Genomic DNA, 13,308 nt, shown 5'->3' on the forward strand with positions numbered 1-13,308 from the left:
AATATCAAAAAAACAACCCAATCCAAAAATGGGCAGAAGACCTAAATAGACATTTCTCCAAAGAAGGTATACAGATGGCTAACAAACACATGAAAGGATGCTCAACATCACTAACCATTGGAGAAATGCAAATCAAAACTACAATGAGGTGTCGCCTCACACCGGTCAGAATGACCATCATGAAAAAATCAGCAAACAATAAATGCTGGAGAGGGTGTGGAGAAAAGGGAACCCTCTTGCACTGTTGGTGGGAATGTAAATTGATACGGCCACTATGGAGAACAGTATGGAGGTTCCTTAAAAAACTAAAAATAGAACCACCTTACGACCCAGCAATCCCACTACTGGGCATATACCCTGAGAAAACCATAATTCAAAAAGAGTCATGGGGCTTCCCTGGTGGCGCACTGGTTGAGAGCCCGCCTAACGATGCAGGGGACACGGTTTCATGCCTCGGTCTGGGAAGATCCCACATGCCGCGGAGCGGCTGGGCCCGTGAGCCATGGCTGCTGAGACTGCGCGTTCGGAGCCTGTGCTCCACAATGGGAGAGGCCACCACGGTGAGGGGCCCGCGTACCGCAAAAAAAAAAAAAAAAGAGTCATGTACCACAATGTTCATTGCAGCTCCATTTACAATAGCCAGGACATGGAAGCAACCTAATTGTCCATCGACAGATGGATGGATAAAAAAGATGTGGCACATATATACAATGGAATATTACTCAGCCATAAAAAGAAATGAAATTGAGTTATTTGTAGTGAGGTGGATGGACTTAGAGTCTGTCATACAGAGTGAAGGAAGTCAGAAGGAGAAAAACAAACACCGTATGCTAACACATATGTATGGAATCTAAAAAAAAAGGTTCTGAAGAACCTAGGGGCAGGACAGGAATAAAGATGCAGACGTAGAGAATGGACTTGACACAGGGAGGGGGTAGGGTAAGCTGGGACGAAGTGAGAGAGTGGCATGGACTTATATATACTACCAAATGTAAAATAGGTAGCTAGTGGGAAGCAGCCTCATAGCACAGGGAGATCAGCTCAGTGCTTTGTGACCACCTAGAGGGGTGGGATAAGGAGGGTGGGAGGGAGACGCAAGAGGGAGGAGATATGGGGATATATGTATATGTATAGCTGATTCACTTTGTTTTAAAGCAGAAACTAACACACCATTGTAAAGCAATTAGACCCCAATAAAGATGTTAAAAAAAAATTCAGATGCCTAGATCTTGTCCAACCTCTACGTATCATTATCTCTGGACGTGGTGTGATTGGAGGTCTTCTTTTAGATCCAGTCCACGTGATTCTACTGTGCATCCAGATTTTGGCAAATAATACCCCAGAGATTTCTTTCACAGGGATGAAGGGCAGGTAGGTATGTATTTCAGGGATGTATATTTCCTTCCTTCTGATCCACACCAAAGTTAATTAAAAGCCTTAAGCACAAGAAGGCAGCACACGCAGGGGAATCACACTGTGAAAAGAATCTGAGAGCGTCGCTTTTATTCCTCAAGGTCCACAAATAACCAAATAACAACTTACAATTGTACAGGAGTTCCCTATTGACAAATTCCTCCATCCCACCTCATCCTCACACCATATCTGTGACATAGGGGTTGGACCTGTCATTTTGCAAGTAATATAAGTGTTGTCTGAGAGGTCAGATGACTTCTCCAAGGTCTTACTATTAGTAATTGGCAGAGATGGATTTTCTCAAACATTCCAGCCAGCACCAGCACATAGAGTAGCTTTCACCACTTAAGACATCCAGGAAGACATGAACCAACAACTTCGTCAATTAGACCCCTGTCTAATAATAAAGATCAGAATTATTTTAACCTACACAGAACCACATATGTACAGGGGTCAAGAAAACAAGCAAAACAAGTTTATCATACATGCATTATAACCTAAAGGTTTCAACAATACGTGAGCACCCAGGGAAAGTAGGAAAGAAAAACCATTTAAATAGGGTGGCCAGGGCTTCACAGACTTTAACATGGATGTGAATTATGTGGTGTGGTAGACAGAACAATGGCCCCCAAAGATGCCCTAACCCCCAGAACCCGTGAATAATGTTACCTTTCCCAACTAAACAGACTTCGTTGGATATGATTTAAGTTATGGAATTTGAGAAGCGGAGATTTGGATTATCCAGATGTAATCACATGGATCTTTATAAGTGGGAGGTAGGAGGGTCAGAGTCAGAAGCAGATGTGATGGCAGAACTAGAAGCAGAGGTTAGAATCAGAGGAAGTCATTTAAAGATGCTACTATAATGCTGGTTTTAGATGGAAGAAGGGACCATGAGCCAAGGAATGTGGGAAACCTCTAAAAGCTGGAAAAAGCAAGGAATGGATTCTTGCCTAGAACTTCCAAAAGGAACGCAGCTCAGGCAACACCTTGATTTTATTTAGCCCAGTAAGACCCACTTCAGACTTCTCACATCAGAACTTTAAGATAAGAAATTTGAGTTGTTTTAAACCACCAAGTTTGTAATTTGTTACAGCAGCCCTAGGAAATGAATACACCTGGAAACTGGTAAAATGCAGATCCTTATCCTGGGTCTAGGAGGGCGTGGGAAACTCTGTTGGGAGCATGGAGTGCCACCTGTGTGCTGGTCCTTGGACCACACCTTGAACAGCAAGGCCATGAGCAAATCCCCTGTAACCGTTCCTCCAATGACTGGAGGCCTCCACTTAGCAGAGCATGGAAGCATTGATCCTGCAGACCCCTGAGTTCCTTACCTCTGACGGCCCAAGCATCCATCCACTTGAAAATGGTGCAGGCCCCTTGTCAGTCTTACATTTAATGTCACCTGTTCTGAGAGCTAACCCCCTTTTATTCTCTATTTCTGCCCCTTGTTTATTTGCCTCACAGATTGTAATCGTAAGTCTGGGCGTTTTGCTTATCGTCTCCCTCCTCACGTATCTGCTGCCTCGTGCCCACTGTGCAGCACAGTGCCTAGCACAGAATAGACTCTCCTGTGTGAATGAATGAATGAACTAAAGAATTAAGGAATCCCTTAGTTCTTTTTAAAATAAATGCCAAAATCTCTCACATCTTATTTGTACAACTGAATTTTTTAAGCTACAGAATCCAAAAGTTTACAATGATTCAAGGAGGTTTATCTTCTCAGACTGGCCTCTATATTCCAAGCAGATGAAATCAGTCTATTGATCTTTCTCACCCATGTTCAAGATTTCTCCCCAAATTTGAAAAGCCTGCTATAGAAGTCAGTTCCTGGGCTTCCCTGGTGACACAGTGGTTGAGAGTCCACCTGCCGATGCAGGGGACATGGGTTCGTGCCCCGGTCCGGGAAGATCCCACATGCCACGGAGCAGCTGGGCCCGTGAGCCATGGCCGCTAGGCCTGCGCGTCCGGAGCCCGTGCTCCGCAACGGGAGAGGTCACATCAGTGAGAGGCTCATGTACCGAAAAAAAAAAAAAAGTCAGTTCCTGTGAAGCAGACTCTGGACGATTTGCAGGCAGGAAGCTTGTGGAGACAGGTTCACACAATCCATACAGAAAGGGGATGAGGGAAACAGGACTGGGCAGAAGGAGGAGTGGGCTGCAATGCAGACCCAACAATGTCCTCCACTGGTTCATACAGGGAGTAGGCATGGCCCTTCAGATTTGTCCTTAACTGGGGCAAGGGTGCCCAGTAACAACCAGTCACTGGACTGGTTACATTCCTGTAGAAACCAGTCATTGAGGGCAGGCTGCCCCAGAAGGGGGCACAAGGTGGAGATGGCACCCTTCAGTTCTAGGTAAGCCCCAAAGAAGGACTCACCTGGGAGCTGTCAACCCCGAAAGCTTCCCAGAATTGGGACAGGAGTGGGCCAGTGGTGATAGGTGAGAATTTAGGGAGACCCACCGCACTCACCACGCATGCCTTGTTTCCTCGGTCACTGGGGGAAAAGAAACTATTAGAAGCCAGGATAAAGCTCTGCATCACACCAATATGAACCAGAGAGGAATAGACTAGAGATGCAAAAAGGAGAAGAATGCTGATGTGGAAGGGTCCAGAGGGAGGGAAACCGGCGTGGACCTGAGGGTGTACCCACAGAGCCTGTCTTGAGACAGGGTTCTTCTGAGGTGGGCCAGCTGGAGAATGTGATGTGTGAAGGCGTCAAGAATGTGGAGAAAGGAGGTGGGCATTTGGGGTAGGCCACAGGTAAGGCCACAATATAAACAGGGAGAAGGCGGGGAAGGGTACGTGGGGCAGTGTAATAAGCTGATTAGAAAGGAATAAGAGGATTGCTGGGCACAGTGAGGGATGGGCTGGGCTGGCTATTAGGAGTTTGCAGGGGGCCAGTCATGGGAGCTTATGTCTTTCTTCCAGTAGCCTTGAAACAAAGGAGGGACAGCAGACAGTTCCCAGCTGGCAAAGCGGGTGTGGCAGGGAGACACTGGGTGAGAGAATCAGTGGCTGGTGAGTCACCAAAATGGGTGCCCTAGAGTCCGGCTGGATGAAGAGGCCAAGATGGGTGGAAAGGGATATAAGAACAGGCTTGGCTTCCCTGGTGGCGCAGTGGTTGAGAGTCCGCCTGCCGACGCAGGGGACGCGGGTTCGTGCCCCGGTCCGGGAAGGTCCCACATGCCGCGGAGCAGCTGGGCCCGTGAGCCATGGCCGCTGAGCCTGCGTGTCCAGAGCCTGTGCTCCGCAACAGGAGAGGCCACAACAGTGAGAGGCCCGCGTACCGCAAAAAAACCCAAAAAAAAACAGGCTTGCCACAAGGTCCTAAAAAGAATGTCCAGCAGATTCAGGAGGATTCAGGGAGAGGGAGAGCTGAAAGGTGGAGGTTGCAGAGGGAAATTTCGGAGGTGTTTATAAAGGTGCAGGACAAGAAGGAGCCCCTGCAGAGAGGGGTGAGGCAAGCACCATCCTGCAGGAAAGCCGGGTATTCTGCTTAAAATGGCATCATTACGGTAGTAATATATGCATGGAAAAGCTCAAACTGTATATGGAGTAAAAATGTGAGTCCCCTTTCAAACAAATTCACCCCTAACCAAAGCTCAGTCCCCTCTCTGGAGGCAACCACTGGCAATTTGGAGCATCCTTCCAGACCTCTGGCTCTGCATTCCAGACACTCGTATATATGATCCCATTTCTTTTTTTTTTTTAATATTTTATTTATTTATTTATTTTTGCTGCACCAGGTCTTAGCTGTGGCATGCTGGATCTTCATTGTGGCATGCAGGATTCTTAGTTGTGTCATGAGGGCTTCTTAGTTGCAGCATGCACGTGGGATCTTAGTTCCCTGACCAGGGATCGAACCCGGGCCCCCTGCATTGGGAGTGTGGAGTCTTAACTCACTGGACCACCAGGGAAGTGCCTATATGATCCCATTTCTGTGAGAAAGATTATATATATGTGTGTGTGTGTGTGTGTGTGTATATATATATATATATATAATTTACACATTATATATATATAAACATTACTAAATAGGATCATATATATTATCCCATACATTAATTTGCTTACTGCTTCACTCTCAGCACTGGAATCATCCCACATTGTGAGAATGACAACTCTGACTTGGCCTGTTTCACCTGACTTGTCGCAGGACCCCTCAAGAAGGAATGATAGGAGCTCTCTGTGGAGTAGAGAGCCTTAATGAGGGCAGCCCAGGCAGCAGCTTGTGAAGGGTGAGGCGGCAGCCATGGGTGAAGCTGGCCCAGAGACGTTTCCTCTTTCCCCTTGTTAAAGGTAGAAGTGTGTCCCAAAGGTTTCACCAGGTGGTTTTCCAACATCTAGGAATATTTTATTGTTTCTGGATGAGACTTGTTCATCACCCTTCTTGGAATCAAAACGAAGTTCAAAACAAACTTCTAAACAAAGCAATCCTCTGCTCCCAGGTCTTGATTCCATTCCCTTGCAGGGAATGAACCAAGATACAGGTCTTCTGACAACTTTCCCAGCCGAGCCCCATGGAGAAACCCAGCGCAGGCTTCCTCTTACCCCTTCCCAGTGGCCACCAATTGATGTGGACATCCTCATGGGGGTAGTACCATCTAATTTCTATTGACCCCTTTCTTCATGTCTTCATAGTTATGCAGGGAAAAGAAGATTGTTTTCCCACTAGAAGTTATTTGAGGTTTTTAAATGGTCCAAGTTTCAGCAGTCTAATTCATCACAGCCAGCTGGGTAAGGTGGAAAGTACCCTAGACAAAGAGGTGTGGGTTCCCACATTCAAATCTGGAGCTCCCCCTGCCCCGGTATGAGGCTGAGAGGCTGAGCTGCTATCCAAGGGTGGGGCTCCTTAGCTATCAAATGTAACACCTGCCTTGTGGGCTTTACAGAGTGGTTGGGAGGAGAAAATCAGAAAGATCCCTGGAAGTATTTTGTTAATTGTGAGGTTCTGGGAAGCATTGGGGTGTTTCATTAAGCTGAGTTCACCCAACTGGGGAAAATGTTTAGTCCTAGAGAAGGAAGTTAATCTCAGCCTGGAATAGAGAGAAAGGACTCAGGACCATAGCACCTTTATATATGAATTTATGCTGCTTTGAAAGCACTTTGATTCAGATACTTACAAGCCTGTGAAATAAAGAGACAGAGTTAGATTCTTACTGCAATTGCATGAGAAGGGCCGGAGACTGAGAAGGGAAGCAACCAGAAGCTTGCTCCTCTTTGCCTGGTCCCTGCCTGAGTACTACACTGCAAGGAGATGGAAACAGGGACACAAGCCAGCCTCATTTGGCAACGTAATTGGCCCAGAGGAAGGACCACACCCTGAAATCCCCATGGCAGCAGAGCTCACCACCCATTCCCAGGCAGGGAAATGCAAACAGACAGGAATGGATGGGGGAAAGGTCTAGCAGGCCGCCCAAGGAGAAAGAGAGATGGTGGGCTGGTCACCGGTTCACTTCCAACCGGATGGGTGCAAGTAAACAGTGATAGTGATAGTTAACGTATATTGAGGGCTTCATGTGGATGCACTATACTAAGTATTTCAATGAGTTTACTTGTTTGACACAGCACAATCACCCAGTCAGGCAGGTACAGTCATTATCTCCATCTACAGATGAAGAATTTGAGATCCTGGGAGGCTGAGTAAATTTCCAAAGGACACACATCTGGCAAGTGATGGAGCCCTGATTCAGAGCCTGACAGGATGAATCCAGTGCTGGGCTCTTGACCAGGGCACCATGGAGTTTTCCTAATTAATACTTTAGCAAAGAATAATACAATCTACATTTATAGAACCCTGAAGTATGGAGAGTGGAAGAAATATTGAAGATGACCTGGGGGTTTCATTCAACAAATATTAATTAAGCACCAACTATGGGGTGGGCATTCACTAATATAGGTTTAGGAGGGAACGTAAGTACAGTGGTAAAGTTAGCAGACACATCTATTCTTTCATGGAGCTAACATTCTCGGGAAAGAGATGATAAATAACTGTAACAAATGAGTCAGTGATAAGGGGTATGAAGGGGGAGGCAGGGACAGAAGTTAGCAGACTGGAGGAACCCCTAATCTCTTATCCACGTGTCCAGTCGCCACCTTCTACACTTGGGGACGAAGAGGCAGAGACAGCAGTCACCTGCTCAAGACCAGACTACACCCAGCTGGTGAGAAGCAGAGTTGGAAGTGAACACTGTCTTCCTGCAAAGCAAATCCTTTCTTCACAGACCCTCCCCATGAAGGGTCTATTTTCCTATCATGGTCTAGTCCTTAGACCCCAGAATCAAGGAAGGGAAACAGCGCTCAAGCACCCCCTTGTTGGCCGCAGGACACAATGGACCATCCGTCCTCCTTCACAGCCCAGCACACAGGGAGAAGCCCGGGCGGGGCGGGGCCTGGACACGCGCCGACGCGTCCAGCAGGTGGCAGCAGCGAGCGGCCGCGCCCCCTGCGCAGCCACCCCGAGAGCCGGCATCATGGATGTCGAGCTCTCCTATTTCGCTTTGCTCGCCTTGGAATTCGAGACCCCAGACGAGGACCAGGATTCATGAACCGGTCGCAGGGGCCCGGGCAGGGGCCTCTGGCTCCCGACGCTGGCCGAGAGGTGGGTCCTGGGGCGGGTCGCTGCTCGCGGCGCCCGGGTGGGGACGCCCTGTCCAGCGGAGCCGGGCGCCCCGCGCTCTGCCCCCGCCCTGCCTCCCTGTGGTCCACACCCCCTTTGGGCTCCCGAGCCGCTGGGCTGCAATAGTCGGGGTGCGCGCGAGCAGGCGCTGCCAGCCCTGCTTCTGCCCGGCAGTCGGGTCCCAGGAGCGGACGGACCCGGCTCCCGCGTCCTCTCTGCCTCCTCCTCCTTGCTGCTCTCACCTGCGCCTATTAGCCCCCTCGCCTTCAAGGCCAGGGGCTACAGCCCAGACTGAGAGGGGGACAGCAGAAAGAGAGAGAGCACCTGAGGATACAGAGCTGACACTGGACTGCCCTTTTCACCCCCAGGTGATGAGTGAGGTCGGAAGATCGCAAGATTTAAAGGAAACTGGGGCCAAAAAAATGAAATAAAAGGCATTCAGGTTAGAAAGGAAGTAAAACTATCTCTAGTGTCAGGTGACAATAAGTGGAGTCATAAGGAATCCAATTTTTAAAAAACTATTAGAACTAATAACAAGGTTAGTAAGTTTGCAGGATATAAAAACAATGTACAAAAATCAGTTGTTTTCAATACACTAGCAAGGAACAATCCAAAGATGAAATTAAGAAAACGATTTACCAAAGCCCCCAAAATAATAAAGCACTTAGAAATATATTTAACAAAAGAATGCAAAACTTATACTCTGGGAACTACAAAACATTGTTGAAAGAAATTAAAGATATAAATAAATGGAAAAACATCTCATGTTCATGGATTTGGAAGACTTAATACTGTTAAAATGGCAATACCCCCAAATTAATCTGCAGATTCAATGCAATCCCTATCAAAAGCCCAGAAGCTCTCTTTTTTAATAGAAATTGACAAGCTAATATTAAAGTTCATATGGAGACTTTAGGGAGCCAGAATAGCCAAAGCTATTGGCTATAACAAAGTTGAAGAACTCACAGTTTCAAAAGTTATTAAAAAGCAATGGAAATTATGACAGTGTGGTACTATCTAAGGATACATCATTGTAATAGAATTGAGAGTCTAGAAATAAACCCATGTACCTATGATCAATTGATTTTCCACAAAGGTGCCAAATCAATGGAGGAAAGAATACTCTTTCACCAAATGGTGCTGGGACAACTGTATGGCCACATGCAAAAGAATGAAGTTGGGTCATTACTTCACATCATATATATAAGTTAACTTACAGTGATGGAAACATAGCCTTGCTTTTGACCAAGGAGGCCCTGATTTATTTTGGCAATGAGGCAGCTATTGGCCTTCTGAAGAAAGTGTCAGGCTTTGGCCCTTTAAAAGACTGGGAAGAAAGAGCCCATACTTTCCCTGCTGTCCTGCCTTTGACATGATATCTACAACATTCCAGGACTGGCTCTGACCACCCTCTCTGAGTATTAGAATGTCAGACTTGCTGCTTAGACTGTGCTGTAAGCTGAGACACTCCATGGTAAGCTGATGTGGTCACCAGCCTTCCATTCAAATAATCACAACCTTCTGATACTGAGACTTCTATCCTACTCTCAACCACATTATATCTTCAAACCACAGTAGCATTAAGAGGTTGGATGCACCTGGCTTAATATTCTCTCTACTTCCACTGGACATTTGACAACATGCTCTGTGTAGCCCTGGATGTTTCATACCAATTGTACCCATCAACTATTATCCAGGTCACCAACTCAACTGTGACCATAGCTCCAAATTTTTGGTAGCACTGGAACAACCCTATTCACTTAAAAAGACCCTATTGACCTTGAAGGGCTTGGACCTTCAGATGATACTAGGAACATAGCTGTTATGCAGATGTTATATCAATATGAGCAACCTGCAGAGAAGCAGGCGTACTCTGATTTCCTGTCTCTTCCCTGGACCCAAAGAGAGCATCTCACCTTGTCACTGAAGATGATAGAGTTCTTGCACCTGAATTAAGGCCATAGAACTGCCACTTTCTGCGCTTCACACTGGGATGTGGTGGAAGACCATCAACCCACATTGCTCATGGCTGAACCCTGACTCATCATCTCGTTGGTTCATAATGTATCATGCTCCCAAGTAAGAAAAGCTGTTACTGGTTCATGAGTGCAGAACTGAGCTGAACAATTGCTGAGTAGATCAAAGCAGGAATGAAAGTGCCCCTCCCCAAATCACCTTCTTTCATGAAACAAAGCAAAGCCCTTCCCTTAACCCTGTCTTTTCCTTGAAACTACATAGTCCCCACTTCCGTGGGAAATGTAGAAGAGGTTACCATATATGTAAAGTTAGACCATTAAATGACATTATAGTTAGGCGATTTTAGCAAAAAAATCTGGGGACAGGTGACACACGTTGAGAGACCGTGAAGCAAGGCTGACTCTAGTCAGAAGGAAGCTTGTACAAATGTTACAACAAGTTCATTGTAAATCATTAAGAAAAGAATAGAATTGCTAAGGGATGGGAAGTGGGGTTGAAAGAATGTCAGGGGGCTGGAAGAAAATGATCATAAACAATAGAGATCTTTATGCCCACCCTGCTAGGTTCCAAGCTTGGCTAAAACTAACCTTCCTACTATAGTGTTGATGTAGAAGTAAAGAATTTTCAAACTAGGTCTTTTAGAAAGTATCCAGTCTAGAATATATCTAGATAGTTTTGAAAGGCCCATCTAGATCTAAAAAGATACTGTTTTTTTGTTTGTTTGTTTTGTTCAGAATCATTTTTAAAAAGAAATATAACTTGGAGCTCAGTAATTCAAAGCTCAAAGATCACTTACTGGGCTTCCCTGGTGGCGCAGTGGTTGAGAGTCCGCCTGCCGATGCAGGGGACACAGGTTCGTGCTCTGGTCTAGGAAGATCCCACGTGCCGTGGAGCGGCTGGGCCCGTGAGCCATGGCCACTGAGCCTGCACGTCCGGAGCCTGTGCTCCGCAACGGGAGAGGCCACAGCAGTGAGAGGCCCGCGTACCACCAAAAAAAAAAAAAAAAAAGATCACTTACTGAGTGTTTATTTTGAACCAGGCACAACATAACTGCTTCATGTATATTATCTCATTTAATCCTCACAATAGTCCTGTGAGGCAGCACTGTTATTGTTCCCTTTTTACAGATGGAGAAACTGAGGCACAGAGAGATTAAGTGCTTGCCAGAGTCACACTGCTAGTCTCTTGTAGAGCAGAGTACAAGAAGAGCTGCCTGTTTAAACCAAGGTAGAGGGAAGGGTTTCGAGTGGGGAAGGGTCAGTAACACTGTCACTTTTCCTTCTGCCCCCACAGCTCAGAGGACCCTGTTTGAAAACTTCTGATAAGAAAACCAGAAGATAAACTGCATGGCTTAATGTCAAGGTAGGATAAAATGTTACAAAGATATATATTTTAATACACAGTTAGCTTTAAAGAAAGAAAGGGAAATCCGTGGGAGCCAGAAACAAGTGCGGAATTCAGAGTCCTACAAGTTCATGGGAGTAGATGCCATGGGGACCCTGAGGGTTCTCAGCCTGAACACTGGTTCTCAGAGCTGGGCTGGTCTTCTAATGTCCACCACCACCCCACCCTCCCTTATTAGACATGACCTTGGGCCTGTGTAAAGCAGGAGAGCTGGACATTTGCTCCCTGCATGAAGCTTGAAGCCTGAAAGTGTTGTTTTTCCATCAAAAAAGGAATTAGAAAACTTACTTCCGCCTTCCAAGGAAACCCCGAAGAAGCCATGCATCTGTGAGAAAAAATCAAACCTCCAGACTTGCTACTTGAGAAGGTGTAGGATCTGAATTTACCCTGCACTCTACAGGAATCCCAATCAGGGGAGTAAGTGATTAAAACTGGCCCTTGGATGTTGATTCTCTAGGAAGACAACCGAAACAATTGCAAAAACTACTCTATAAGGATACTTTCACAGTGCAAGGCTCATTAGAAGCCCCCCACCCTTTTTTCTTTTAAATGTTGAAGACTCATTCAGGGTAGTTCACAGTTAAAGAGATACAAATCTCAAAGGAAATTAACTACCTGGAGGGAGGACCAGCAGTTGTAACCAGCCAGTGAATTAGCATAGCAAGAATGGGAAATAAAAGAACAGGAAATGAAAGAGACCTAAAATAAGTGTGTTAAAGTAATTTAAAAGATTTTTAAAATTAGGAACCATCATGAAAGAATAGAGCATTATGGACAGACAAATTTGATCAATAGCCAAATACAGCAACCAAAAATTTTTTTGACAAAATTTGATTTGATAAAATACAAATTTGATTTAAAAAAAGACACATTTGATAAGTAACCAAATAACAACTCCTAGAAACAAACAAAAGTGCACTGCAATTAAAGATCCACTGGATAGGTTAAATACAAGATTCAGCACAGCAGAGGAAAAAAAATCCAGGAACCTGAACACAGATCTGCAGCAATCACCCAGAATGTAGCTGTAGAAACTACAAAAGGATTAACCAAGCGAGACAGAATAGAATGAAAGGCCCAGCATAATCTAATAGAACTCCCAGAAGGAAAGGCTGAAAGGGAGTCAGTACTCACAGGGAAAATGACTGAGAATATTCCAGAATGAAGACATGAATCTTCATACTGAAAAAGTACATTAAGTTCTCAAGAGGGTAAATAACAGTAAAAGATTTTTTTTAAACATGATTTCTGTTTCTCTAAACGTTTTATCTGTTCTTGTTTTTCCTCCCAGTCCTTCTTTCTGCGCTTAATTTCTATTTCATCTAAGTGTTCGATTTTACAGAATGAAAGAATTAAATGAAAATATAAGAATATAAATTAATAAAATAAAGAATATAGAAAGAAGGAAATAACAATGACGAATGACAAAATTAATGAAATTCTATGTTTTAAGAACTCGTTTTCGGGGCTTCCCTGGTGGCGCAGTGGTTAAGAATCCACCTGCCAGTGCAGGGGACATGGGTTCAAGCCCTGGTCCAGGAAGATCCCACATGCCGCGGAGCAAGTAAGCCTGTGCGCCACAACTACTGAGCCTGCGCTCTAGAGGCCACTCGCAACAACTAGAGAAAGCCTGCGCGCAGCAACGAAGACCCAATGTAGCCAAAAAAAAAAAAAACTCGTTTTCAAGCTGCCGCTGCTATAAGTTAGTTACTATTGCTGGGCTCTGCTTACTTCCATGACAGACAGGCTATTCCCCCATGTGTAGATCAGAAGTCAGCTTCTGGGGCAGTTTTACTCTCAGTATACTGCCCATGTGGTCAGAAAAGCCTTCCAGGGGCGGTACACCCAGCACAGGGAGGGAAGCTGGGGGAAGAGGATGGAGACTTCAGCAA

The 13,308-nt window shown here is 45.6% G+C and overlaps 1 protein-coding gene across 1 annotated transcript in view; it reads left to right on the top strand.

Moving 5' to 3' along the window:
- The first annotated feature begins 7,847 nt into the window (after nt 1–7,847).
- The window catches only part of ABLIM3 (actin binding LIM protein family member 3), a 178,709-nt gene continuing 173,248 nt past the window's right edge, over nt 7,848–13,308 (top strand). The window contains exons 1-2 of the mRNA XM_067732202.1: nt 7,848–8,017; nt 11,306–11,374. The gene's annotated coding sequence lies outside the window, so the exon portion shown is untranslated. The remainder of the gene's footprint in view (nt 8,018–11,305; nt 11,375–13,308) is intronic.

The sequence above is a fragment of the Pseudorca crassidens genome, chromosome 3 (assembly GCF_039906515.1).
Source record: "Pseudorca crassidens isolate mPseCra1 chromosome 3, mPseCra1.hap1, whole genome shotgun sequence".
Lineage (NCBI taxonomy): Eukaryota > Metazoa > Chordata > Mammalia > Artiodactyla > Delphinidae > Pseudorca > Pseudorca crassidens.